The sequence below is a fragment of the Panulirus ornatus genome, chromosome 19 (assembly GCF_036320965.1).
Source record: "Panulirus ornatus isolate Po-2019 chromosome 19, ASM3632096v1, whole genome shotgun sequence".
Taxonomy (NCBI): domain Eukaryota; kingdom Metazoa; phylum Arthropoda; class Malacostraca; order Decapoda; family Palinuridae; genus Panulirus; species Panulirus ornatus.
The window spans coordinates 49,106,827-49,134,590 of NC_092242.1; the positions used below are offsets into that span (position 1 = coordinate 49,106,827).

General features: G+C 42.8%; 1 long non-coding RNA gene across 1 annotated transcript in view; it reads left to right on the forward strand.

Moving 5' to 3' along the window:
* The first annotated feature begins 4,025 nt into the window (after positions 1–4,025).
* Positions 4,026–27,764, forward strand: part of LOC139755490 (uncharacterized) — a 153,797-nt gene continuing 130,058 nt past the window's right edge. The window contains exon 1 of the long non-coding RNA XR_011714109.1: positions 4,026–4,302. This is a non-coding gene — a long non-coding RNA (uncharacterized lncRNA). The remainder of the gene's footprint in view (positions 4,303–27,764) is intronic.

Genomic DNA, 27,764 nt, shown 5'->3' on the forward strand with positions numbered 1-27,764 from the left:
TCTTCCCACTCCATTGTAACTCGCATCCACACTCACTACCACACACCCGATTCACAGAATTCGCTGGTCAGACAATGTGACGACACACAGTATGAAGCAAACATAAATGCAGTAATGACGACAAGATTGTGTCCCAAACCCCCACATGATACCCCCTCCCTGTTGATATCGGTGTAGTGATGACGCTTGCGAGACATAAACTCCTGTACAATGCGATGATGTCGTGTTGGCATTTGTACAGTGCGTATGTGGTCATGTTGTCAGTCAGTGATGATGGTCATGTTACATGTTGTAAGGGCGTGAGGTTCATTACTAGTTGTACAATGGCATTGATGAGTTCCTGCTTATACCATGTTATGCAAGTGGCATTGATGGTTCATGTTGTGCTATGTTGTATAAGTGGCATTGATGATGTTTCATGTTATACCTTGTTGTACAAGTGGCATTGATGGTTCATGTTGTGCTATGTTGTACAAGTGGCATTGATGATGGTTCATGTTGTACAAGTGGCAGTGATGATGGTTCATGTTGTACTATGTTGTACAAGCGGCATTGATGATGGTTCATGTTGTACTATGTTGTACAAGTGGCATTGATGGTTCTTGTTGTGCCATGTTGTACAAGTGGCATTGATGATGGTTCATGTTGTGCCATGTTGTAGAAGTGGTATTGATGTTGGTTCATGTTGTACCATGTTGTACAAGTGGCAATGATGATGGTTCATGTTGTGACATGTTGTACAAGTGGCAATGATGATGGTTCATGTTGTGACATGTTGTACAAGTGGCATTGATGATGGTTCATGTTGTACTATGTTGAACAAGTGGCAGTGATGATGGTTCATGTTGTACAAGTGGCAGTGATGATGGTTCATGTTGTACAAGTGGCAGTGATGATGGTTCATGTTGTGCCATGTTGTACAAGTGGCATTGATGATGGTTCATGCTGTATTATGTTATACAAGTGGCAGTGATGATGGTTCATGTTGTACCATGTTGTACAAGTGGCAGTGATGATGGTTCATGTTGTACAAGTGGCAGTGATGATGGTTCATGTTGTACCATGTTGTACAAGTGGCAATGATGATGGTTCATGTTGTGCCATGTTGTACAAGTGGCATTGATGATGGTTCATGTTGTGCCATGTTGTACAAGTGGCATTGATAATGGTTCATGTTGTACCATGTTGTACAAGTGGCAGTGATGATGGTTCATGTTGTACCATGTTGTACAAGTTTAAATCAATGCACAATGTTTAAATAAATGCACAACCTTTAAAACGATATTTTGTGATTATTTACAATTATATCATCAGAAAATGATCAGTAAAATGTGACACAGTTAACATTTGTTCTGGGATGATCGAATGCGTTTGAGCTATACATTTGTCTGTTACTCTGTGCATAAAATCTTGAAGTGTTTCTTATTGTTTTAAACTTGTGTTATTTTCATGATTTGAAGTGTTTCTTATTGTTTTGAACTTGTGTTATTTTCTTGATTTGTATAATTACTTACAGACAAGTGAGACAAGGTTCAGTTGATGGTTTTATTCTGAAGTGTTGTTAACGACCTCACCGCAGATGACATCGTTCACCCACCTGGAGAAGCATGACACCAGCTCCTCCGTCAGGACGCGTCCAGCAGGCCTTCTCAGGCCTCCCCACGTCAACATGTCACGAGCTATGAGTGTTCCTCCTGTCTGCGGCAGTTGTTGCTGGAGTCGTCTATGGTCATTTTGGTTTACCTAGGTTGCCCAAACGTTTTCTATATGGGTTCAGGTCTGGGCATATAGGTGGATGGATGTGGCATAGCGTAATTTCAGGGTGTTGCAGGAACCAATTTCTCACAGCCCGCGGTGTGTGGACAGAGCTGTTGTCTTGAACCAGGTAGAGAGGTGTTCCTGTAGGAAATAACGTCGTTCTCACTGATGGTAGCAGCTCTTCACTCAAAATGTCGACATATTTCTCTCCTGCAAATCGACCGGATCAGACACTTACCAGCTCGCCAACCCTTGCTGAGTGTACCAACCCGGACATTCCTACATACTCTGCCATTTGTACAGGTTCCCATCACTTGCTTTCCTGAGTATCAGCCAAGATAAAAGGGCGAAAAGCGTGTCTATTAGTTGAATTTGTCTTATTTGGACAATGAACTGGATCTGAAAGATCACAAGATTGAGAATATAATTCTTTGATCGGGCATCAACTTGGGCACAAAAGATCGTTAATGAGAGAGAGAGAGAGAGAGAGAGAGAGAGAGAGAGAGAGAGAGAGAGAGAGAGAGAGAGAGAGAGTATCTGTGAACCAGCTTACCTTTGTATTATTTTACCGCTAAGCTGGCCTCGTCATCCCCTCGATTGAGCTGAACGTTTCTTCGTCGCAGAAAATGACGTTTTCCCAGATGTGTCTCAACACGCCCTCATATTCCAGTGCATACACCATCCGCTTTTCCATGTTTATCTTGGGTATGTTCGCTGGAACACGACTGTGAAGATGGCAGGTGTGTGTAGTTTACTTCGGATGTTTTGTGTTGTGCAACAGATTCCCCGCTGGACACTGATGTTTGAGGCTGTGGCAAACGGAACATTGTCGCCCGCAACTACAGTTTTGCGATCTGGTTCACGTGTTGTGCTCCCAGGATGGTTTGCTGGTGCTGTCATGGTATTCTTCAAAGTGCTGTATCCATAGAACTACAGAGCACCTCGACACACCAGGGTTCCGTGACGCCTCACCGTTGCTCAGGTCTGGATGGTGATGAGTGATGAGTGACGGGCGTGTTGCTCGGGAGGTGCCCATGACACTACCACAACTGGATACGTCGAAGACGATTCCGATTGTCATGTCAGTGTTTCTTATGAAAAAAAACATCTAAGGAGAAAAATAACAAACAACATTTGACCCGTAAGTTATCGTCTGAATGTCCTTAGTTTCTTACTATGTCATTTGTACAATAACTTTGATCCGTCTTTGTTTATATTTCTTTGTGGTTACTATCATGTATTGTGTTGTATGTTTCGAATCACATCATCTCGGTTTCGAATCCTAGGAATTTGATTTCATGTAACAGATGAATATGTGTTTTACTGATAATCAAAAAAGTGAATCTCTGAACCATTCCCGATGTGTTTCAAAGGTGTCAGATGCCTATTCTGATTACAGTGAGGTAAATATTTTATAATATCAGCGACTTTGTTCAGCATTCGTTGAATTTCTAATTGGCAACTCATTTCCAAAGCACATGGTAACTGATCCCTGATATTTAGATTTATATAAGCAAGTGTAATGAAAAAATATATCTCTAAGGTTGTCCATAACCTTTTCAATTTCATCACGATTCATATCTCTTCGTGAAGCAGTCACAGGATCAGTATAAGTTATATAGTACACTCCGCGATCAGGAACATCAACCCAACCGGAACAGTAGAACAGCAGCGGTTATTATCGAGGTGCAGCCGCCCCTGGGCTGGGGAAAGACACAACATTGGACAGGTCCTCATGATCTTGGTGATGCGTACCTCACGGTGATCTTAGTCATTCCTGACGCATACATGGTGATAAGATCATCTATTCTTTGTACTTCAACAGCAAGTGATCCTATCTCGTGCTGACACACAAGTGCCAGTGATCCTGCCTGTTGTTAGTGTAGTGGTGTGTGTTGTAGCTGATGCACTGGTGGCAGTAATCCTAGCCTTTGTTGACAGGTGGCAGCCATGTCAGCTCTTGCTGATGTGTGAGTGGCGGTCATCTTCATGTCACGAAAATGTCGCATCTCTTCGTGAATGGTATGCTCACGAATGCGTGTGGGTGGAGCGACGGTTGTATTGTGAGCAATGCTTACATGATTATACAGTGTGTTGAACAGACGACATATCCTTAGGTATAAAACGAATATGTTTAGTATAGGATTTATTCAAGTTGAGCTGTAAAGGAAGGCGTCGCCGTATATGGTCGTTGGGTAGTTTACTCTGGTAGTTTGGGAGTTTCATTCTGTACGGTGTTAACGCAGCTCGAGCCTGCCTGTCACTGTCTTCAGTCTTGCTGGAGTGTTGGGGGTGGAGCGAGGTGCTTCGTTGTGCCGGCGCTGGGTAGGACTTATGACACGAGTGGTGCCGTCCGTACAGAGCCAAGCTGACCACAGGTCGTAGTGTCGTGACAAGTAAGGACGACTGGTGAGTTCTGGAGTCACCACGCGCCTGGATGCCTTACTTTGTGTCCATAACATCGAGGCTTTGGGGTGTAATCTCGGTCTGCGATCCTTGGCAGCTGGGGTCTTTTAAGTTCGCCAACTTAGTCTGCGTTAAATGGTAAGGTATTTTAGCCTTGAATATGTATAGTGATTATAGATACTATGGTATCATACTGCGATGTTTGACTTCTGCCAAGTATTATATATATATATATATATATATATATATATATATATATATATATATCTTTTTTCTTTCATACTATTCGCCATTTCCCGCATTAGCGAGGTAGCGTTAAGAACAGAGGACTAGGCCTTTGAGGGAATATCCTCACCTGGCCCCCCTTCTCTGTTCCTTCTTTTGGAAAATTGAAAAAAAAAAACGAGAGGGGAGGATTTCCAGCCACCCGCTCCCTCCCCTTTTAGTCGCCTTCTACGACACGCAGGGAATACGTGGGAAGTATTCTTTCTCCCCTATCCCCAGGGATAATATATACATATATATATATATATATATATATATATATATATATATATATATATATATATATATATATATATATATATATATTTTCTTTTCTTTCTTTTAAACTATTCGCCATTTCCCGCGTTAGCGAGGTAGCGTTAAGAACAGAGGACTAGGCCTTTTTTGGAATATCCTCACCTGGCCTCCTCTGTTCCTTCTTTTGGAAAATTAAAAAAAACAAAAAACGAGAGGGGAGGATTTCCAGCCCCCCGCTCCCTCCCCTTTTAGTCGCCTTCTACGACACGCAGGGAATACGTGGGAAGTATTCTTAATCCCCTATCCCCAGGGATAATATATATATATATATATATATATATATATATATATATATATATATATATATATATATTTTTTTTTTTTTTTTTTTTTTTTTCATACCATTCACCATTTCCCGCATTAGCGAGGTAGCGTTATATATATATATATATATATATATATATATATATATATATATATATATATATATATATATATATATTATACTTTGTCGCTGTCTCCCGCGTTAGCGAGGTAGCGCAAGGAAACAGACGAAAGAATGGCCCAACCCACCCACATACACATGTATATACATACATGTCCACACACGCACATATACAAACCTTTACATCTCAACGTATACATACATATACACATACAAACATATACATATATACACATGTACATAATTCATACTGTCTGCCCTTATTCATTCCGTCGCCACCCCGCGAAACATGAAATGACAACACCCCCCCCCCCCAGCATGTGCGCGAGGTAGCGCTAGGAAAAGACAACAAAGGCCACATTCGTTCACTCTCAGTCTCTAGCTGTCATGTATAATGCACCGAAACCACAGCTCCCTTTTCACATCCAGGCCCCACAAAATTTTCCATGGTTTAGCCCAGACGCTTCACGTGCCCTGGTTCAATCCATTGACAGCACGTCGACCCCGGTATACCACATCGTTCCAACTCACTCTATTCCTTGCACGCCCTTCACCCTCCTGTATGTTCAGGCCCCGATTGTCCAAGACAATCGCATGTTTACAAAATGGCGTCCTAGCTTCGTCTCTTCGATGTATATCAACTGACTGTTATATTTCTATCTTGTGTCTCCCCTGATGATGTGATTATTTATTACACGAAAGTGCACTTGCGAACTTATCGTGTTTCATTTTACCCGTGGACTCATAGGAATATATATATATATATATATATATATATATATATATATATATATATATATATATATATATATATATATTGCAGGAGGTTGCACTGGTGTGCGTGACCTATATGCTGATAACCGCGAGGAAAATGAAACCCATAAGTTCCCAAGTGCACTTTCGTGTAATGATTACAGGGGAGATACAAGAATGAGATAGAAGACGTAGAACAACAGTCAGTTGATATACAAGGAAGAGACGTAACCATAACGCCATTGGTAAACAAACGTTACCGGATGGTGGTGTTCGGGTCTGGCATCATGCCTGTCATAAAATTTTATTATGTGGACGGGAAAGGGAACTGTTCACAAATTTTGCCTACGACAAAGCTATCCAGTTTATATAGACCTTCACTTATATTATGGTTACAATTCTTTGTGTATTTGATAATAGAAGATTCACTGATATTTCTCGTGGTACTGGAGTTACAGATGATAAATGTATGAGAGTTATTCCAGTCATCACACTGGTCATAAATTTTTGTATGATTAATCAAAATATTTGATTCTTCTCCAGTTCTTATACTACATTTGTATTGTTTAAGTCTAACATATAGATCCTTACCAGTCTGCTGTAATATGTCTTATTACATATTACATAATATTGTATAAGAATAGGACAAGAATCAAATGCTGTTTATGTTAAAAAAAAAATGTTATGACCGTTGTATTGATTGGAGTAACGCCAGTTCAGTTATCAACTGTAACTTCTTTACCACGAGAAATATCATGGAATCTTCTATTATTAGATACACAAAGAATTATAACCATAATATTAGTGAAAGTCTATACAAACTAGATAGCTTTGTTCTAGGCAAAATCTGTAAACAGTTCCCTTTCCCGTCCACATAATAAAATTTTATGACAGGCATGATGCCAGACCCGAACACCACCATCCGGTAACGTTTGGACAATCGCATGTTTACCAAATGGCGTCCTAGCTACGTCTCTTCGTTGTATATTAACTAACTGTTATATTTCTCTCTTGTTTCTCCCCTGATGATGTGATTATTACACGAAAGTGCACTTGGGAACTTATCGTGTTTCATTTTCCCTTGGACTCTTAGGAATATATATATATATATATATATATATATATATATATATATATATATATATATATATATATATATATATATATATATGTATATATTGGGAATAAAATGGTTAAGAAAGATGAAGAGGGTGTAGTGAAATGATTTGGACATATGGAAAGGATGGGTGAGGAGAGGTTGACAGAGAGAGTGTATGCATCAGAGGTTGAGGGAACAAAGAGTAGCGGACAGACTGAACTGGGGATAGAAAGCTAGGGTAAAAACTGTTTTCAGTGCTCAGGGCCTGAATGTGCCAGACGATTTAAGGTGTGTAAGGGACACATTGAACTGATGAAGAATATAGGGGACATTCTCCTGTCATACTGAACAAGGAAATATGAAGCTAACAGAGAAAATCACTGAAACATCTATAGGGCCTGCATACTGTGGTTTTGATGCACTACACATGAAAGCTAGAGAATGGATATAAGCAAAAGAGGCCTTTTCTTCGTCTGTTTCTGCCGCTCCCTTGCGAACGCGGGAAACGGCGAGCAGGTGTGAGAAAAAAAAGTGTTTGTATATATATATATATATATATATATATATATATATATATATATATATATATATATATATATATATATATATATATACATATATATATATAGGGGATAGGGGAGAAAGAATACTTCCCACGCATTCCTCCCGTGTCGTAGAAGGCGACTAAAGGGGACGGGAGCGGGGGGGCCAGCAACCCTCCCCTCCTTGTATTTTAACTTTCTAAAAGGGGAAACAGAAGAAGGAGTCACGTGGGGAGTGCTCATCCCCATCATTTAAGATTCTAAAATGGGAAACAGAAGAAGGAGTCACGCGGGGAGTGCTCATCCTCCTCGTAGACTCAGATTGGGGTGTCTAAATGTGTGTGGATGTAACCAAGATGAGAAAAAAGGAGAGATAAGTAGTATGTTTGAGGAAAGGAACCTGGATGTTTTGGCTCTGAGTGAAACGAAACTCAAGGGTAAAGGGGAAGAGTGGTTTGGGAATGTCTTGGGAGTACAGGGGTTAGTGAGAGGACGAGAGCAAGGGAAGGAGTAGCACTACTCCTGAAACAGGAGTAGTGGGAGTATGTGATAGTGTAAGAAAGTAAACTCTAGATTGATATGGGTAAAACTGAAAGTTGAAGGAGAGAGATGGATGATTATTGGTGCATATGCACCTGGGCATGAGAAGAAAAATCATGAGAGGCAAGTGTTTTGGGAGCAGCTGAATGAGTGTGTTAGTGGTTTTGATGCACAAGACCGGGTTATAGTGATGGGTGATTTGAATGCAAAGGTGAGTAATGTGGCAGTTGAGGGAATAATTGGTATACATGGGGTGTTCAGTGTTGTAAATGGAAATGGTGAAGAGCTTGTAGATTTATGTGCTGAAAAAGGACTAGTGATTGGGAATACCTGGGTTAAAAAGCGAGATATACATAAGTATACGTATGTAAGTAGGAGAGATGGCCAGAGGGCGTTATTGGATTACGTGTTAATTGATAGGCGCGCGAAAGAGAGACTTTTGGATGTTAATGTGCTGAGAGGTGCAACTGGAGGGATGTCTGATCATTATCTTGTGGAGGCGCAGGTGAAGATGCTTGTGGCATGAGAAGCGTGGGAGGTGGGTTGATTAGAAAGGGTAGTGAGTGGTGGGATGAAGAAGTAAAATTATTAGTGAAAGAGAAGAGAGGCATTTGGACGATTTTTGCAGGGAAAAAATGCAAATAAGTGGGAGATGTATAAAAGAAAGAGGCAGGAAGTCAAGAGAAAGGTGCAAGAGGTGAAAAAGAGGGCAAATGAGAGTTGGGGTGAGAGAGTATCATTAAATTTTATGGAGAATAAAAAGACGTTTTGGAAGGAGGTAAATAAAGTGTGTACGACAAGGGAGCAAATGGGAACTTCAGTGAAGAGGGCTAATGGGGAGGTGATAACAAGTAGTGGTGATGAGAGAAGGAGATGGAGTGAGTATTTTGAAGGTTTGCTGTTTGTGTTTGATGATAGAGTGGCAGATATAGGGTGTTTTGGTCGAGGTGGTATGCAAAGTGAGAGGGTTAGGGAAAATGATTCGGTAAACAGAGAAGAGGTAGTAAAAGCTTTACGGAAGATGAAAGCCGGCAAGGCAGCAGGTTTGGATGGTATTGCAGTGGAATTTATTAAAAAGGGGGTGACTGTATTGTTGACTGGTTGGTAAGGTTATTTAATGTATGTATGATTCATGGTGAGGTGCCTGGGGATTGGCGGAATGCTTGCATAGTGCCATTGTACAAAGGCAAAGGGGATAAGAGTGATTGCTCAAATTACAAAGGTATAAGTTTGTTGAGTATTCCAGGTAAATTATATGGGAGGGTACTGATTGAGAGGGTGAAGGCATGTACAAAGCATCAGATTGGGGAAGAGCAGTGTGGTTTCAGAAGTGGTAGAGGATGTGTGGATCAGGTGTTTGCTTTGAAGAATGTATGTGAGAAATACATAGAAAAGCAAATGGATTTGTATGTAGCATTTATGGATCTGGAGAAGACATATGATAAGAGTTGATAGAGATGCTCTGTGGAAGGTATTAAGAATATATGGTGTGGGAGGCAAGTTGTTAGAAGCAGTGAAAAGTTATTATCGAGGACGTAAGGCATGTGTACGTGTAGGAAGAGAGGAAAGTGATTGGTTCTCAGTGAATGTAGATTTGCGGCAGGGGTGTGTGATGTCTCCATGGTTGTTTAATTTGTTTATGGATGGGGTTGTTAGGGAGGTGAATGCAAGAGTTTTGGAAAGTGGGGCATGTATGCAGTCTGTTGTGGATGAGAGAGCTTGGGAAGTGAGTCAGTTGTTGTTCGCTGATGATACAGTGCTGGTGGCTGATTCATGTGAGAAACTGCAGAAGCTGGTGACTGAGTTTGGTAAAGTGTGTGAAAGAAGAAAGTTAAGAGTAAATGTGAATAAGAGCAAGATTATTAGGTACAGTAGGGTTGAGGGTCAAGTCAATTGGGAGGTAAGTTTGAATGGAGAAAAACTGGAGGAAGTAAAGTGTTTTAGATATCTGGGAGTGGATCTGGCAGCGGATGGAACCATGGAAGCGGAAGTGAATCATAGGGTGGGGGAGGGGGCGAAAATTCTGGGAGCCTTGAAGAATGTTTGGAAGTCGAGAACATTATCTCGGAAAGCAAAAATGGGTATATTTGAAGGAATAGTGGTTCCAACAATGTTGTATGGCTGCGAGGCGTGGACTATGGACAGAGTTGTGCGCAGGAGGGTGGATGTGCTAAATGAGATGTTTGAGGACAATATGTGGTGTGAGGTGGTTTGATCGAGTAAGTAATATGAGGGTAAGAGAGATTTGTGGAAATAAAAAGAGCGTGGTTGAGAGAGCAGAAGAGGGTGTTTTGAGATGGTTTGGGCACATGGAGAGAATGAGTAAGGAAAGAGAGACCAAATTGGAGGTGGAAAGATGGAGTGAAAAAGATTTTGAGTGATCGGGGCTTGAACATGCAGGAGGGTGAAAGGCGGGCAAGGAATAGAGTGAATTGGATCAATGTGGTATACCGGGGTCGACGTGCTGTCAATGGATTGAATCAGGGCATGTGAAGCGTCTGGGGTAAACCATGGAAAGTTCTGTGGGGCCTGGATGTGGAAAGGGAGCTGTGGTTTCGGGCATTATTACATGACAGCTAGAGACTGAGTGTGAACGAATGGGGCCTTTGTTGTCTTTTCCTAGCGCTACCTCGCACACATGAGGGGGGAAGAGGGATGTTATTCCATGTGTGGCGAGGTGGCGATGGGAATAAATAAAGGCAGACTATGAATTATATACATGTGTATATATGTATATGTCTGTGTTTGTGTATATATATATGTGTACATTGAGATGTATAGGTATGTATATTTGCGTGTGTGGACGTGTATGTATATGCATGTGTATGGGGGTGGGTTGGGCCATTTCTTTCGTCTGTTTCCTTGCGTTACCTCGCAAACGCGGGAGACAGCGACAAAGCAAAATAAAATAAATATATAATATATATATATATATATATATATATATATATATATATATATATATATATATATATATATATCTTTTTTTTTTTTATACTTTGTCGCTGTCTCCCGCGTTTGCGAGGTAGCGCAAGGAAACAGACGAAAGAAATGGCCCCACCCCCCCCCCCCCATACACATGTACATACACACGTCCACACACGCAAATATACATACCTACACAGCTTTCCATGGTTTACCCCAGACGCTTCACATGCCTTGATTCAATCCACTGACAGCACGTCAACCCCTGTATACCACATCGCTCCAATTCACTCTATTCCTTGCCCTCCTTTCACCCTCCTGCATGTTCAGGCCCCGATCACACAAAATCTTTTTCACTCCATCTTTCCACCTCCAATTTGGTCTCCCTCTTCTCCTCGTTCCCTCCACCTCCGACACATATATCCTCTTGGTCAATCTTTCCTCACTCATTCTCTCCATGTGCCCAAACCATTTCAAAACACCCTCTTCTGCTCTCTCAACCACGCTCTTTTTATTTCCACACATCTCTCTTACCCTTACGTTACTTACTCGATCAAACCACCTCACACCACACATTGACCTCAAACATCTCATTTCCAGCACATCCATCCTCCTGCGCACAACTCTATCCATAGCCCACGCCTCGCAACCATACAACATTGTTGGAACCACTATTCCTTCAAACATACCCATTTTTGCTTTCCGAGATAATGTTCTCGACTTCCACACATTTTTCAAGGCTCCCAAAATTTTCGCCCCCTCCCCCACCCTATGATCCACTTCCGCTTCCATGGTTCCATCCGCTGACAGATCCACTCCCAGATATCTAAAACACTTCACTTCCTCCAGTTTTTCTCCATTCAAACTCACCTCCCAATTGACTTGACCCTCAACCCTACTGTACCTAATAACCTTGCTCTTATTCACATTTACTCTTAACTTTCTTCTTCCACACACTTTACCAAACTCAGTCACCAGCTTCTGCAGTTTCTCACATGAATCAGCCACCAGCGCTGTATCATCAGCGAACAACAACTGACTCGCTTCCCAAGCTCTCTCATCCCCAACAGACTTCATACTTGCCCCTCTTTCCAGGACTCTTGCATTTACCTCCCTAACAACCCCATCCATAAACAAATTAAACAACCATGGAGACATCACACACCCCTGCCGCAAACCTACATTCACTGAGAACCAATCACTTTCCTCTCTTCTTACACGTACACATGCCTTACATCCTCGATAAAAACTTTTCACTGCTTCTAACAACTTGCCTCCCACACCATATATTCTTAATACCTTCCACAGAGCTTCTCTATCAACTCTATCATATGCCTTCTCCAGATCCATAAATGCTACATACAAATCCATTTGCTTTTCTAAGTATTTCTCATATACATTCTTCAAAGCAAACACCTGATCGACACATCCTCTACCACTTCTGAAACCGCACTGCTCTTCCCCAATCTGATGCTCTGTACATGCCTTCACCCTCTCAATCAATACCCTCCCATATAATTTACCAGGAATACTCAACAAACTTATACCTCTGTAATTTGAGCACTCACTCTTATCCCCTTTGCCTTTGTACAATGGCACTATGCACGCATTCCGCCAATCCTCAGGCACCTCACCATGAGTCATACATACATTAAATAACCTTACCAACCAGTCAACAATACAGTCACCCCCTTTTTTAATAAATTCCACTGCAATACCATCCAAACCTGCTGCCTTGCCGGCTTTCATCTTCCGCAAAGCTTTTACTACCTCTTCTCTGTTTACCAAATCATTTTCCCTAACCCTCTCACTTTGCACACCACCTCGACCAAAACACCCTATATCTGCCACTCTGTCATCAGACACATTCAACAAACCTTCAAAATACTCATTCCATCTCCTTCTCACATCACCACTACTTGTTATCACCTCCCCATTAGCCCTCTTCACTGAAGTTCCCATTTGCTCCCTTGTCTTACGCACCCTATTTACCTCCTTCCAGAACATCTTTTTATTCTCCCTAAAATTTACTGATAGTCTCTCACCCCAACTCTCATTTGCCCTTTTTTTCACCTCTTGCACCTTTCTCTTGACCTCCTGTCTCTTTCTTTTATACTTCTCCCACTCAATTGCATTTTTTCCCTGCAAAAATCGTCCAAATGCCTCTCTCTTCTCTTTCACTAATACTCTTACTTCTTCATCCCACCACTCACTACCCTTTCTAAACAGCCCACCTCCCACTCTTCTCATGCCACAAGCATCTTTTGCGCAATCCATCACTGATTCCCTAAATACATCCCATTCCTCCCCCACTCCCCTTACTTCCATTGTTCTCACCTTTTTCCATTCTGTACACAGTCTCTCCTGGTACTTCCCCACACAGGTCTCCTTCCCAAGCTCACTTACTCTCACCACCTTCTTCACCCCAACATTCACTCCTCTTTTCTGAAAACCCATACTAATCTTCACCTTAGCCTCCACAAGATAATGATCAGACATCCCTCCAGTTGCACCTCTCAGCACATTAACATCCAAAAGTCTCTCTTTCGCACGCCTGTCAATTAACACGTAATCCAATAACGCTCTCTGGCCATCTCTCCTACTTACATAAGTATACTTATGTATATCTCGCTTTTTAAACCAGGTATTCCCAATATATATATATATATATATATATATATATATATATATATATATATATATATATATATATATATATATATATATATATATATATATCTTTTTCTTTTCTTTTAAACTATTCGCCATTTCCCGCGTTAGCGAGGTAGCGTTAAGTACAGAGGACAGGGCCTTTTTTGGAATATCCTCACCTGGCCCCCTCTGTTCCTTCTTTTGGAAAATTAAAAAAAAAAAACGAGAGGGGAGGATTTTCAGCCCCCCGCTCCCTCCCCTTTTAGTCGCCTTCTACGACACGCAGGGAATACGTGGGAAGTATTCTTAATCCCCTGTCCCCAGGGATAATATATATATATATATATATATATATATATATATATATATATATATATATATATATATATATATATATATATATGGATCGTTAATTTACCCAAGAACATGGTTATATGTTGTAGATTTATAACATAACATTAAATTTCAGTGTATGAACGATGGTGACCAAATCGTAGCCTTTATTGATGTATGAGTGGCGGTGACCTTAGTACTTGTTGATATATGAGTGGTGGTGACCTTAGTACTTGTTGATGTATGAGTGCCGGTGACCTTAGTACTTGTTGATGTATGAGTGGTGGTGACCTTAGTACTTGTTGATGTATGAGTGCCGGTGACCTTAGTACTTGTTGATGTATGAGTGGTGGTGACCTTAGTACTTGTTGATGTATGAGTGATGGTGACCTTAGTACTTGTTGATGTATGAGTGGTGGTGACCTTAGTACTTGTTGATGTATGAGTGATGGTGACCTTAGTACTTGTTGATGTATGAGTGGTGGTGACCTTAGTACTTGTTGATGTATGAGTGATGGTGACCTTAGTACTTGTTGATGTATGAGTGGTGGTGACCTTAGTACTTGTTGATGTATGAGTGCCGGTGACCTTAGTACTTGTTGATGTATGAGTGGTGGTGACCTTAGTACTTGTTGATGTATGAGTGATGGTGACCTTAGTACTTGTTGATGTATGAGTGGTGGTGACCTTAGTACTTGTTGATGTATGAGTGGTGGTGACCTTAGTACTTGTTGATGTATGAGTGGTGGTGACCTTAGTACTTGTTGATGTATGAGTGCCGGTGACCTTAGTACTTGTTGATGTATGAGTGATGGTGACCTTAGTACTTGTTGATGTATGAGTGGTGGTGACCTTAGTACTTGTTGATGTATGAGTGATGGTGACCTTAGTACTTGTTGATGTATGAGTGATGGTGACCTTAGTACTTGTTGATGTATGAGTGATGGTGACCTTAGTACTTGTTGATGTATGAGTGATGGTGACCTTAGTACTTGTTGATGTATGAGTGATGGTGACCTTAGTACTTGTTGATGTATGAGTGGTGGTGACCTTAGTACTTGTTGATGTATGAGTGGTGGTGACCTTAGTACTTGTTGATGTATGAGTGACGGTGACTTTAATGCTTATTGATGTATGAGTGCCGGTGACCTTAGTACTTGTTGATGTATGAGTGGTGGTGACCTTAGTACTTGTTGATGTATGAGTGCCGGTGACCTTAGTACTTGTTGATGTATGAGTGGCGGTGACCTTAGTACTTGTTGATGTATGAGTGGTGGTGACCTCAGTACTTGTTGATGTATGAGTGGCAGTGACCTCAGTACTTGCTGATGTATGAGTGGCGGTGACCTCAGTACTGGTTGATGTATGAGTGGCAGTGACCTCAGTGGTTGATGTATGAGTGGCGGTGACCTCAGTACTGGTTGATGTGTGAGTGGCGGTGACCTCAGTACTGGTTGATGTGTGAGTGGCGGTGACCTCAGTACTGGTTGATGTATGAGTGGCAGTGACCTCGGTACTGGTTGATGTATGAGTGGCAGTGACCTCGGTACTGGTTGATGTATGAGTGGTTGGGTACATCGTGAGCGAGGAGTCAGTTCCAGCAAGGCCGTGTCATCGTCAACGTACGGAAAAGTTACTCTTTTGGCAAGGAACTTTTCTCTCTAGACAGCAGTCCATCAATTCCCTGCTTTTGATTGCAGCGCTAACCACTTCACCAATGAGCTTCCTGTGGTTATATATCTATTAATAAATAGTAAGAGACAGTAATCTTTGAGCCAGAAACATTTTATGATAGTTTTTAACAGTCTCGACAGTGCAGTCTTCGACACTAACTTGGATTCCAGTGAATTCAGTGACTTTACGCCTCGCTGCTTTTCTGCTGTCCTTCAAGATAACTTGAAATCAATCACGTCTCTCTTTTTTCTTAAAGAAAATGCTAATTACTTATTGACTGCCAGAGTGACAGATAATTCCACTTGAATTACTTTTGTAAGTTTACAGAATGTCTCGTATTGAAGTAAGAAACGGAGCAAAATGTTTTGGAATACTTTTATATAAATTGTATTTGACGCTTCGGTCATTGTGGGCGCCGTCTCCCTCGCTTCTGATGGTCGCTTGGACCCCTGCAGGATAGCTGAAAGCTCTCCAGTATGGCTTCGAGCTCTCCAGAGTAGCTTGGAGCACTCTAGGATGGTTTGGAGCTTTCCAGGACGCATGTGGAGCTCTTCAGTGGCGCCTCTCTTCCCTCCCACTCAGATAATTTTCGATACGCTGAGGGATTTAACCCCCACCCCCACCTCGTATGCCTTCTCTAAAACCCAGCTTCTGTACAGGTCACCTGTGTGGGTCGGTCTCAAATGCTTCCTTGGAATCCAGGAATGCTTAAATTCCTTCTCGATCTCGTTTGGCTAAAACACACTTTACTCTGTCATTGCAATCTACAAGATTTATGACACATGAACTCTCTTCTCTGAACCCAATTTGCATCTTTCTTAGGAAGTTTCTCCTTTGCAAGTAATCATTTATTTGATCTATTATCTTTTCCGGCGTTTTACAGGCCAGACTCCTCAGAAATTCCGGTGTAAGGTCAGTGAAATTTCATGGCCTCCTTTCTTAGAAAATAGGCACGACTTTTATTCATTTCCCTCACCGTGGCACAACATCCTCCTGCTTAGACCTTCTGAGCAACAGTTCAGGTGGCGCGCCAGGTGTTCCTGCACACTCCCTGAGCACGTATGTAGATACTTCACCGAGGCCGTCAAGATCCCTCCCTCACTTACCTATGTCTTTCCTAACAGTTGTAACGTTGCCTATGGCTTCTTATTCAACTCGTCTCATTCGTGGAACTTGAACATTGATGTTTTTGCATATTTCTTCATCTTCGATAGACCTCACCACTCAGTCCACGGCCTCTCGTTGAACTTATCGTTGATTTTTTTCTCATATTCTTCATCAGCTCCAACAGCTCTTCCCTCGGAATCCCTCGACTTAACTAGTTGCTCTTAAACTGGCAGATTACTCCTCATGGATTCATGGAACAATCCTGAATGCTCGTTTTCCTTTTCCACATGTCTTGCCAGAACTCCTCCCTTCCCACTTTCATATCTTACTTTAGGCATTTCTCTCACGTTTATACCGATCAAATGTTCTCTAGTCATTCTTATTCTGACTTTTTCTATGAAATTAAATGTCTCTCTTTTCTGACAACCCCTGTTGCTCTGCCAGAGGTAGTCATGGACTGAGCCTCTTCATTACTCATCCCTCAAAACTAAGGTCTTATGTTCTCTATCATGTCTTATATACTGGCTGAGGAGTTCCATTTCCCACATTATATTCCCAAATAGTGTGCTTAGCTTTATATTTTTATCACAGTTGTACGTCATCATCCAGGCTGCTGTCAACTCATATATATAAGGATGTATCATACTCTATATTTTCTGTTCCCGTGGTATTATCCCTGAAGATGTGAGGTATTATACTTGAAGGCATAATAGAACAGTAGTGTGCATGACTGCCAGTGGTACGTCTTTCCTCTCCAAGTTACTTTCGTCCCCTCCCTCCACCTCCTCCTTCTTTCGTCGTGTGTGTTAACCTCCGGTTTTTTCAAGTTTCCTGGATTAAATCTTTCCGATTTTCTCTCGCTCTGCCTTGAATGTGTCAGTTCGTATGAAACTTCCATGGAATTCTTGATTGTAGGCAATCTCCTGTGCCATCCTCGGTACTTCACGACTCGCTGCACTCCATTTTGGATGGAATTCTGAATGATCCTTCCCCTTGATCTTGTCTATATTTCCCTATTATTTAAGTGTCATCAATCTCCCAGAATGTGTCTGCTTATATCTGCTGCTTATAATCATAATCTCAGTAGTTTCTACCATCATATCTTATCTTATCGGGATAATGTCATCAACCTGCACAAAAGTCATCACTTATCTGCGTCCTTCCCCACCTCCCGCTCACTAACGCTTGTGATTTTGGTTTAGCGCATTTTTTGCCACATTTCGTTGATAATAATTCATCTACACGTCCATGCCTCTGGTTCCTTCTGCAATCTTCATTCCTACCCTCATGCATCCAGTTTGCAGTACCCAGTCCCTTACTAGCGCATCTCACACACCACATATTTCGCTATCTTTTTGCTCTTTGACGTAAGACTTTGACACAGGACATGACCCCTTCTGTAGCCTTAGTTCTGCATTGTAGATTTCTGTACTCCCTCACTTTCATTTAACGTCCTCTGTGTTCCTCGGTCCCAGACTTTATCCTCTGTATCCCCTCCACAGACGCTGGATTATTTCTGGATTTCTTTTTCTTCATTCTTTTCGATAGTTGTCGTCTTCTGTGCTCATGTTCTTGGCACTCACCTACACTAGTCTGTTGTAGACTCCCAAAGTACACCCCTTCTTGAGTGTTGATAAGGCCACCCCTCTCTCTCTCTCTCTCTCTCTCTCTCTCTTCCCACAAGGACTTCAAATTTATAATCACACTCTTGCATTTTTATCGTTCTTTATAAACTTTTTTCATACATTAATTGCAACTTTTCCCTTTTGCTTCTGTGTTAGTAACAGCATCTTGTCCAGCCACGAAGCTCCCATCTGTCTCCTCATCCCTCAGTATAACTCCCCAGTGCTTCCTCCTCCAGTTCCAGACCTCAAAATCCCCTTCATCCAGCCTATTTTCTAACTCGCCTGGTGACAATATGTCGCTCATGATCATATCCCTTTTCTAATTCCGTCACTACGTGTGTGTGTGCTTACCTGTTTGTACATTAAAGAGTTTGAGCTTGTACACTTGTAGAATCTCATTTTTTTTTTTTTGTGTGTGTGTTTAATAGTTTATTTGTACTGTGTGGGGAGGGTTTTTTTTTCATTTGTGGGACCTTATCTGTGTGTGTGTGTGTGTGTGTATGTGTGTGTGTGTGTGTGTGTGTGTGTGTGATTACCTATTTCTAATTACTCCATTATACTGTACGGAACGAGAGCCCTTCGCTCGTGGGGTCTCATCTGATTTAACTTTCTTTACAATCTTACAACCTGTTAAACCAATGTATGCTGGCCTCCCATATTCACAAACTCATAACTCACTATATTCCGTTCATCCTCTGTTCTGATACTCTTCTGTCAAGCGTCTTGCTTGGTTTCATCCTATTGTCTCTAGTTGCTCCATCTTTCCTACCTTCGAAGAGCTAGCTATTCGCTGTCTACACCATTCGGCAACGTTTGTTTACCAGTGGCGTCTTAGCTACGTCTCTTCCTTGTATATCAACTGACTGTTGTTCCATGTCTTCTCATTCTCGTATCTCCCTTGCACTTGCGAACTTATCGTGTCTCATTTTCTTAGTGGTTTTATGTGTGTGTGTGTGTGTGTGTGTGTATATATATATATATATATATATATATATATATATATATATATATATATATATATTTTTTTTTTTTTTTTTTTTTTTTTTTTTTATACCTCGTCGCTGTCTCCCGCGGTTGCGAGGTAGCGCAAGGAAACAGACGAAAGAAATGGCCCAACCCACCCCCATACACATGTATATACATACGTCCACACACGCAAATATACATACCTACACAGCTTTCCATGGTTTACTCCAGACGCTTCACATGCCCTGATTCAATCCACTGACAGCACGTCAACCCCAGTATACCAAATCGATCCAATTCACTCTATTCCTTGCCCTCCTTTCACCCTCCTGCATGTTCAGGCCCCGATCACACAAAATCTTTTTCACTCCATCTTTCCACCTCCAATTTGGTCTCCCATTTCTCCTCGTTCCCTCCACCTCCGACACATATATCCTCTTGGTCAATCTTTCCTCACTCATTCTCTCCATGTGCCCAAACCATTTCAAAACACCCTCTTCTGCTCTCTCAACCACGCTCTTTTTATTTCCACACATCTCTCTTACCCTTAAGTTACTTACTCGATCAAACCACCTCACACCACACATTGTCCTCAAACATCTCATTTCCAGCACATCCATCCTCCTGCGCACAACTCTATCCATAGCCCACGCCTCGCAACCATACAACATTGTTGGAACCACTATTCCTTCAAACATACCCATTTCTGCTTTCCGAGATGATGTTCTCGACTTCCACACATTCTTCAAGGCTCCCAGGATTTTCGCCCCCTCCCCCACCCTATGATCCACTTCCGCTTCCATGGTTCCATCCGCTGCCAGATCCACTTCCAGATATCTAAAACACTTTACTTCCTCCAGTTTTTCTCCATTCAAACTTACCTCCCAATTGACTTGACCCTCAACCCTACTGTACCTAGTAACCTTGCTCTTATTCACATTTACTCTTAACTTTCTTCTTTCACACACTTTACCAAACTCAGTCACCAGCTTCTGCAGTTTCTCACATGAATCAGCCACCAGCGCTGTATCATCAGCGAACAACAACTGACTCACTTCCCAAGCTCTCTCATCCCCAACAGACTTCATACTTGCCCCTCTTTCCAAAACTCTTGCATTTACCTCCCTAACAACCCCATCCATAAACAATTTAAACAACCATGGAGACATCACACACCCCTGCCGCAAACCTACATTCGCTGAGAACGAATCACTTTCCTCTCTTCCTACACGTACACACACACACACACATATATATATATATATATATATATATATATATATATATATATATATATATATATATATATATCAATACCCTCCCATATAATTTACTAGGAATACTCAACAAACTTATACCTCTGTAATTTGAGCACTCATTCTTATCCCCTTTGCCTTTGTACAATGGCACTATGCACGCATTCCGCCAATCCTCAGGCACCTCACCATGAGTCATACATACATTAAATAACCTTACCAACCAGTCAACAATACAGTCACCCCCTTTTTTAATAAATTCCACTGCAATACCATCCAAACCTGCTGCCTTGAAGGCATGTACAGAGCATCAGATTGGGGAAGAGCAGTGTGGTTTCAGAAGTGGTAGAGGATGTGTGGATCAGGTGTTTGCTTTGAAGAATGTATGTGAGAAATACTTAGAAAAGCAAATGGATTTGTATGTAGCATTTATGGATCTGGAGAAGGCATATGATAGAGTTGATAGAGATGCTCTGTGGAAGGTATTAAGAATATATGGTGTGGGAGGAAAGTTGTTAGAAGCAGTGAAAAGTTTTTATCGAGGATGTAAGGCGTGTGTACGTGTAGGAAGAGAGGAAAGTGATTGGTTCTCAGTGAATGTAGGTTTGCGGCAGGGGTGTGTGATGTCTCCATGGTTGTTTAATTTGTTTATGGATGGGGTTGTTAGGGAGGTAAATGCAAGAGTTTTGGAAAGAGGGGCAAGTATGAAGTCTGTTGGGGATGAGAGAGCTTGGGAAGTGAGTCAGTTGTTGTTCGCTGATGATACAGCGCTGGTGGCTGATTCATGTGAGAAACTGCAGAAGCTGGTGACTGAGTTTGGTAAAGTGTGTGAAGAAGAAAGTTAAGAGTAAATGTGAAAAAGAGCAAGGTTATTAGGTATAGTAGGGTTGAGGGTCAAGTCAATTGGGAGGTGAGTTTGAATGGAGAAAAACTGGAGGAAGTGAAGTGTTTTAGATATCTGGGAGTGGATCTGGCAGCGGATGGAACCATGGAAGCGGAAGTGGATCATAGGGTGGGGGAGGGGGCGAAAATTCTGGGAGCCTTGAAGAATGTGTGGAAGTCGAGAACATTATCTCGGAAAGCAAAAATGGGTATGTTTGAATGAATAGTGGTTCCAACAATGTTGTATGGTTGCGAGGCGTGGGCTATGGATAGAGTTGTGCGCAGGAGGATGGATGTGCTGGAAATGAGATGTTTGAGGACAATGTGTGGTGTGAGGTGGTTTGATCGAGTGAGTAACGTAAGGGTGAGAGAGATGTGTGGAAATAAAAAGAGCGTGGTTGAGAGAGCAGAAGAGGGTGTTTTGAAGTGGTTTGGGCACATGGAGAGAATGAGTGAGGAAAGATTGACCAAGAGGATATATGTGTCGGAGGTGGAGGGAACGAGGAGAAGAGGGAGACCAAATTGGAGGTGGAAAGATGGAGTGAAAAAGATTTTGTGTGATCGGGGCCTGAACATGCAGGAGGGTGAAAGGAGGGCAAGGAATAGAGTAAATTGGAGCGATGTGGTATACCGTGGTTGACGTGCTGTCAGTGGATTGAATCAGGGCATGTGAAGCGTCTGGGGTAAACCATGGAAAGCTGTGTAGGTGTGTATATTTGCGTGTGTGGACGTATGTATATACATGTGTATGGGGGGGGGTTGGGCCATTTCTTTCGTCTGTTTCCTTGCGCTACCTCGCAAACGCGGGAGACAGCGACAAAGTATAATAAAATAAATAAATAAAATATATATATATATATATATATATATATATATATATATATATATATATACCCCGTTGCTCACCAACGTGAGACGAAGGGTATTCGAGTACATAGTATTCGAATAGTTATTTCCTATTAACCAGGCCCATAGCCAAGCGGTTAGCGTTCCCGCCTCTTGCACAAGGGTCCCGGGTTCGATCCTGGCTGTTGGAGGTTTGTATGTTCTATGAAGGTGCTTGTTCCTTTGCACTATGTTCGTGAGGAGTACAGAGGGTTATGAGTTAGGTGTTGGGCTGGTGTAGCATTTAAGAGGGTGAGGGGAAGCGGTTGTGTAGCGTGGAGGAGGAAGGTGAGGAGACGTCCCTCGTCTATGGCCAGCACCGGTAATGGACATATTAACACAGGCGGCAGCTGCGCCCTCTACCATCTGACTCGAGTAAGTAGCCAATAAAGATTATCTGTTCTCTAGTTCATATCAGGCCCTTCCTCAGGTCCGCTGGCCATGCTAACAGCACTCTATGTTCCGGGGCTCAGGTGTGTTATTGCTACTGTTGTAGATGGTGTTAGTAGGCAATGCTATTCCTATAGGGCACGTTGCTCCTGTTACATGGGGTTGTTACTGATGCTGTTACTGTGACCGCTGGTGATGCTCCTTGAGGGTGGTGCTGCTGCTACTGGGGTGATCAGGATTGATAAGTAGCACTGGTGCTGCCACCTGCTGAGCCTCCTGCTGCTGACACAGTCTGTTGCTGTTGACATTACCTCTTGTAATGCTGCTGTTCTTGGTCACGAAACTAACACCTGCGGTGCTCCTACGACTGGTTCTGCCGCTGTCGCCTCTTGCTGTGTCAGCTGCTTCTTCTGCTGCACCTTGCTGCTCGTAGTGCCGGTAGATCAGATACTGCTGTGGCATTCATCTCTGTTGCTGAAGTTGTTACTGCTGTTGCAATTGTTCTTCTTCCTTCACTAATGTTCTGCCATCATTCGTTCGTGTTGCTATATGTCGTGATGTACTGGACAGTTTACACATGTTACATTTTCATGCCGATTTCGATTTTGGTCTCGATTCTTCCCCCACTACAGTCTGTTGTTGTAGTTCGTTTCATCCTGTTGTTTAGTTACCATTGCAGGCACAGGCATGTAGCTCTTTCCTCAGTCTCTTTTGTTGGTGTTCCTGTTGAGTCCTTTCCTTACCGTTGATAGTGTTCCCGTTCCTGACTGTTGTTACTGTTGCTCTAGGTTGTTACCACCTGTTCCTGCCACCAGGACTGTTGTCTTTGCTGTTGGTAACTCACAGTCAATATGTTCCCAGATTTTACCTCCTCACCAATTACTTTTTTGCTTTATTTCTCTCTATATCGTTCAAACTTCAGCCTCTCTCACTGACATATTTCCTTTTCTACCAAATAATACCTTGGTGTCTTACAAAGGTATCTCTCTTACACCATCTTATCTTATTTTCCAAATACCTCTCATTATTACTCCTAAATTTCCTATCTCGCCTCGCAAATCTTTGTTCGTTTTCCATGACTGTTTATCAAGGTTTCACCGTGTCATTTGCAATTCTCTGAATCTCTTATTATCTTTCACCTACTCTTTCCTTTCTTACAACTTAATGTATGATGTACGATGAATGAATCAATATCTTCACAGGTTCGCCATGGCTCGTAGGGGTGGAGGTAATATTGTCAGCTTCGGTGATTCTGAAACTTGGAATCTTTCTCCTTCCATCTTCAGTTCCACTCACTCGTCTGTGACTGTAGGATTCTCTGGTTCGAATCCGCTGATTCTTCTCAGTGTACACAAGACATTAGTGAAACAATCTGAGAAGCTTCATAATAATGAAGTAGCTCCACCTACGTAGTTTTGTTCACATCTCGTATGTACTTATCTTCCGAAGAGTTTCTCAGGCCTTGCGTAGCTGACTCCCTGTGTACAGTATTGCTGGCACAGTTGACTCGTCTTCCTCACCGTCCTTTTTCACGGGCATCACTGAGTTGTAATTTACTGTACGAACTGACTCCTCCCTTACCTTACAGTCATAACTCCAGTCTCTCTCTCTCTCTCTCTCTCTCTCTCTCTCTCTCTCTCTCTCTCTCTCTCTCTCTCTCTCTCTCTCTCTCTCTCTCTCTCTCTCTTCTTGTGTGTATATATATATATATATATATATATATATATATATATATATATATGCAGTTTCTCTCTCGAGTATACTCCAGCGTTGCATCATTAACAATTAGTAACCGACTCGCCATCCAGTGCCCCTCCCACCCTAGACATACTGCAGACTTGCTCCTCTCCTCAGAACCCCAGCATATACCTCCCTCACAACTCTATCCATAAACGGATCAAACAGCCCTGGTAACATCACACACACACACACACACACACACACACACACACACACACACACACACACACACCTGTGACTTTTCCTCCCCCCTTCCCACTTGCACATGTACAGGCCTTATTCTCTCGCAAAAAAAAAAAAAAATTGCTTCTGGCAGCTTACCTCCCACATCATATAATCGTAACACTTTCCACAAAGCATTTCCATCAACCTTATCTAGATCCGTATGTGCCACATGTAAATCTTTCCGTTTGTCTGAATATTTCCACACAAGTAGAGTTTCACTAGTCGACCTATCATACCGGAATCCATATGGTGATCAGAGAGAAGGGAATGATATTCCGAGTGTCTTGAGAAAGTTTGAGTTTAGAATTTTCAAAGACTTTGGAGATACAAGACGTTAATGGCGATAAGGCGAGCCGTCTCCTTTCATAGGGAGTGGCTGCACCAAAGCATGCATCCAAGCGGATGGAATATTCCCAGGACCCACGTCACATGCCATCATGTCACAGTCAACTACGTTGCATGTTGCCACGTCAAGGCCTACCACGTCAAGGGCTATCACGTCAAAGACTATTACGTCTCAGGCTGTTACATCACAGCCTATCACGTCAAAGGCTACTACGTCACAGGATATCGAGTCACATCCCACCACGTCACATGCTATCACTTCACAGCCCGCCACATCGCAGGTTACCACGTCGCAGGTTATCAGTCGCAGGTTACCAAGTCTCAGGTGACCACGTCGCAGGTTACCAAGTCTCAGGTGACCACGTCGCAGGTTACCACGTCGCAGGTTACCACGTCACAGGTTACCACGTCACAGGTTACCACGTCGCAGGTTATCACGTCGCAGGTTACCAAGTCTCAGGTGACCACGTCGCAGGTTACCAAGTCTCAGGTGACCACGTCGCAAGTGACCACGTCGCAGGTTACCACGTCACAGGTTACCACGTCACAGGTTACCACGTCGCAGATGACCACGTCGCAGGTTACCACGTCACAAGCTACCGTGAGTGAAACAATATTCCGCGGTTTTTGCAAGACACATAATAGCTCAGGAGACTTGGGAAATAATTACGTTGCCATCACCGCATCCTAAGTTTCATGAAGTGATGCAAAAAGACTGGGAAAGGTGAGGAGAGGGTGATATCATGGAGGGGTCGAGGAGGACCTCACTACGGGGGGAGCAGAGTCCAAGCAGGCGGAGAAACAGCTACTGGTGGTCGAGGCGGATCTTCAGGAGTCCAGACAGGTGGAAGAATAGCCGCTAGTGGTCGAGGAGGACTTTGGTGGAGGGAGAAGATGTCAGGCAGGTGAAGAAACAGCCACTGGTTGTCGAGGAGAAACCTCACTTTTGAGGTTTAGAGGAACAGACCTTGAAGAATAAAGAAATCAGGAAACTGAATGGAGGAAACTATGAAAAGTATGAGCGAAGAATATAATTGTATAGAGAGTCGGGTACGAAGACAAGGCGACAGAATATTATATAAAGATAAAAAGTGTGATAGGAAGTCAGAGCGAGAGCGTATGAGACAAAGATCAGGTGACAAAGTATGATACAAAGGCACGAAAGAGTATGAATCAAAGCCGAGGTGAGATAGTATGACAAAAAAGAGTATAAAACAAGGACTAGGTGAGGGGAGAGCTATAAAAGATACAACTTATATATCAATAAGAAAAATAAAAGCTACTTTGACATCTTCAGAAATGTTCCATCTATGAGCGCGGGACTTATTGTGCAGCTGAATGAATAAGTAACGTAATCCTTTCACGAAGCCTTATAGAACTGAATCAACATGCATCATTAGCGGGGCGAGTCCTCATTAGGGGCAGCCTGGTACCTGTGTATGAAAGACATACAGCAGTTTATTGCGTCACTGACGAGGTCGTTGTACACTTGGTTGCTACCAGTGTTGTATATGACAGAACTTGAGGTTTGTTATCTGTATGTTGCTGTACGTGCCCCCTTCCTCCCCCAGGCCACAGTCCCTGCTGGAGACGGTGCTGGTGTACGTGCCCCCTTCCTCCCCCAGGCCACAGTCCCTGCTGGAGACGGTTACCGTCCATCAACTGTCTAGGCTGACGGGCGGCTTCACCACCTTATAATCACCTAATTAATTGATGATTTCTCTCCTGCTGGTATGTTGGGTGAGGCTTGCTGCCTCACCTCCTCCCTCGGCACCACGTCTGATGACACCACCCTCTCTCCTCCTCCTACTCCTCCTCCTCTTCTTCCTCGTCCCCCATCTCCTCCAACTCCATATTTCCCTCCCCCTCCTCTATCTCCTCTTCCTACATTCTTCCTCCTTCTCTTCCCCTCCTCCTCCTCTCCCCCTTCTCCTTTTCCTCTCCTCCTCCACATCTCTTCCTCCTCCTCCTCCCCATTTCCTCCACCTCCATATCCCCCTCCTCCCCCTCCATGTGCTCCTCCATCTTCTCCTCCTCTCCTCCTCCTCCCCTTCCTCTTCCTCCTCCCCCTCCCCCAGCTCTTCCTCCTCCTCCCCCATCTCGTCTTCCTCCCCCCCGCCCTACTCCCCTCACTCCATTCCCAAAATGTCAACTTTTTATTTACGTTCAAATAAGTCAGTCAGGTGGTTTCCGCCGGCCAGTTTTTTGGTTTCCTTCTCGTTCAGGCTTGGTGACGTGATGTACGTGGTGACGTGATCTGTGTACGTGGTGACGTGATGTACGTGGTGACGTGATGTACATGATGACGTGATCTGTGTACGTGGTGACGTGATGTACGTGGTGACGTGATCTGTGTACGTGGTGACGTGATGTACGTGGTGACGTGATCTGTGTTTGTAGTGACGTGGCATGGTCATACAGACGTGATATGTATACCTGGTGACGTGTGTACGTGGTGTGGCCATAAAGACGTGTTGTGTACACCTGGTGGAGTGATGTGTGTACATGGTGACGTGGTGTGGTCATACAGACGTTGTATGTATATCTGGTGACGTGGTGTGTACGTGGTGTGGTCATAAAGACGTGTTAGGCATACCTGGTGACATGATGTGTGTACGTGGTGACGTGATGCGTATACATGAAGCCGTGATGTGCGTACGTGGTGGCGTGATGTGCGGTCATACAGGCGTGGTA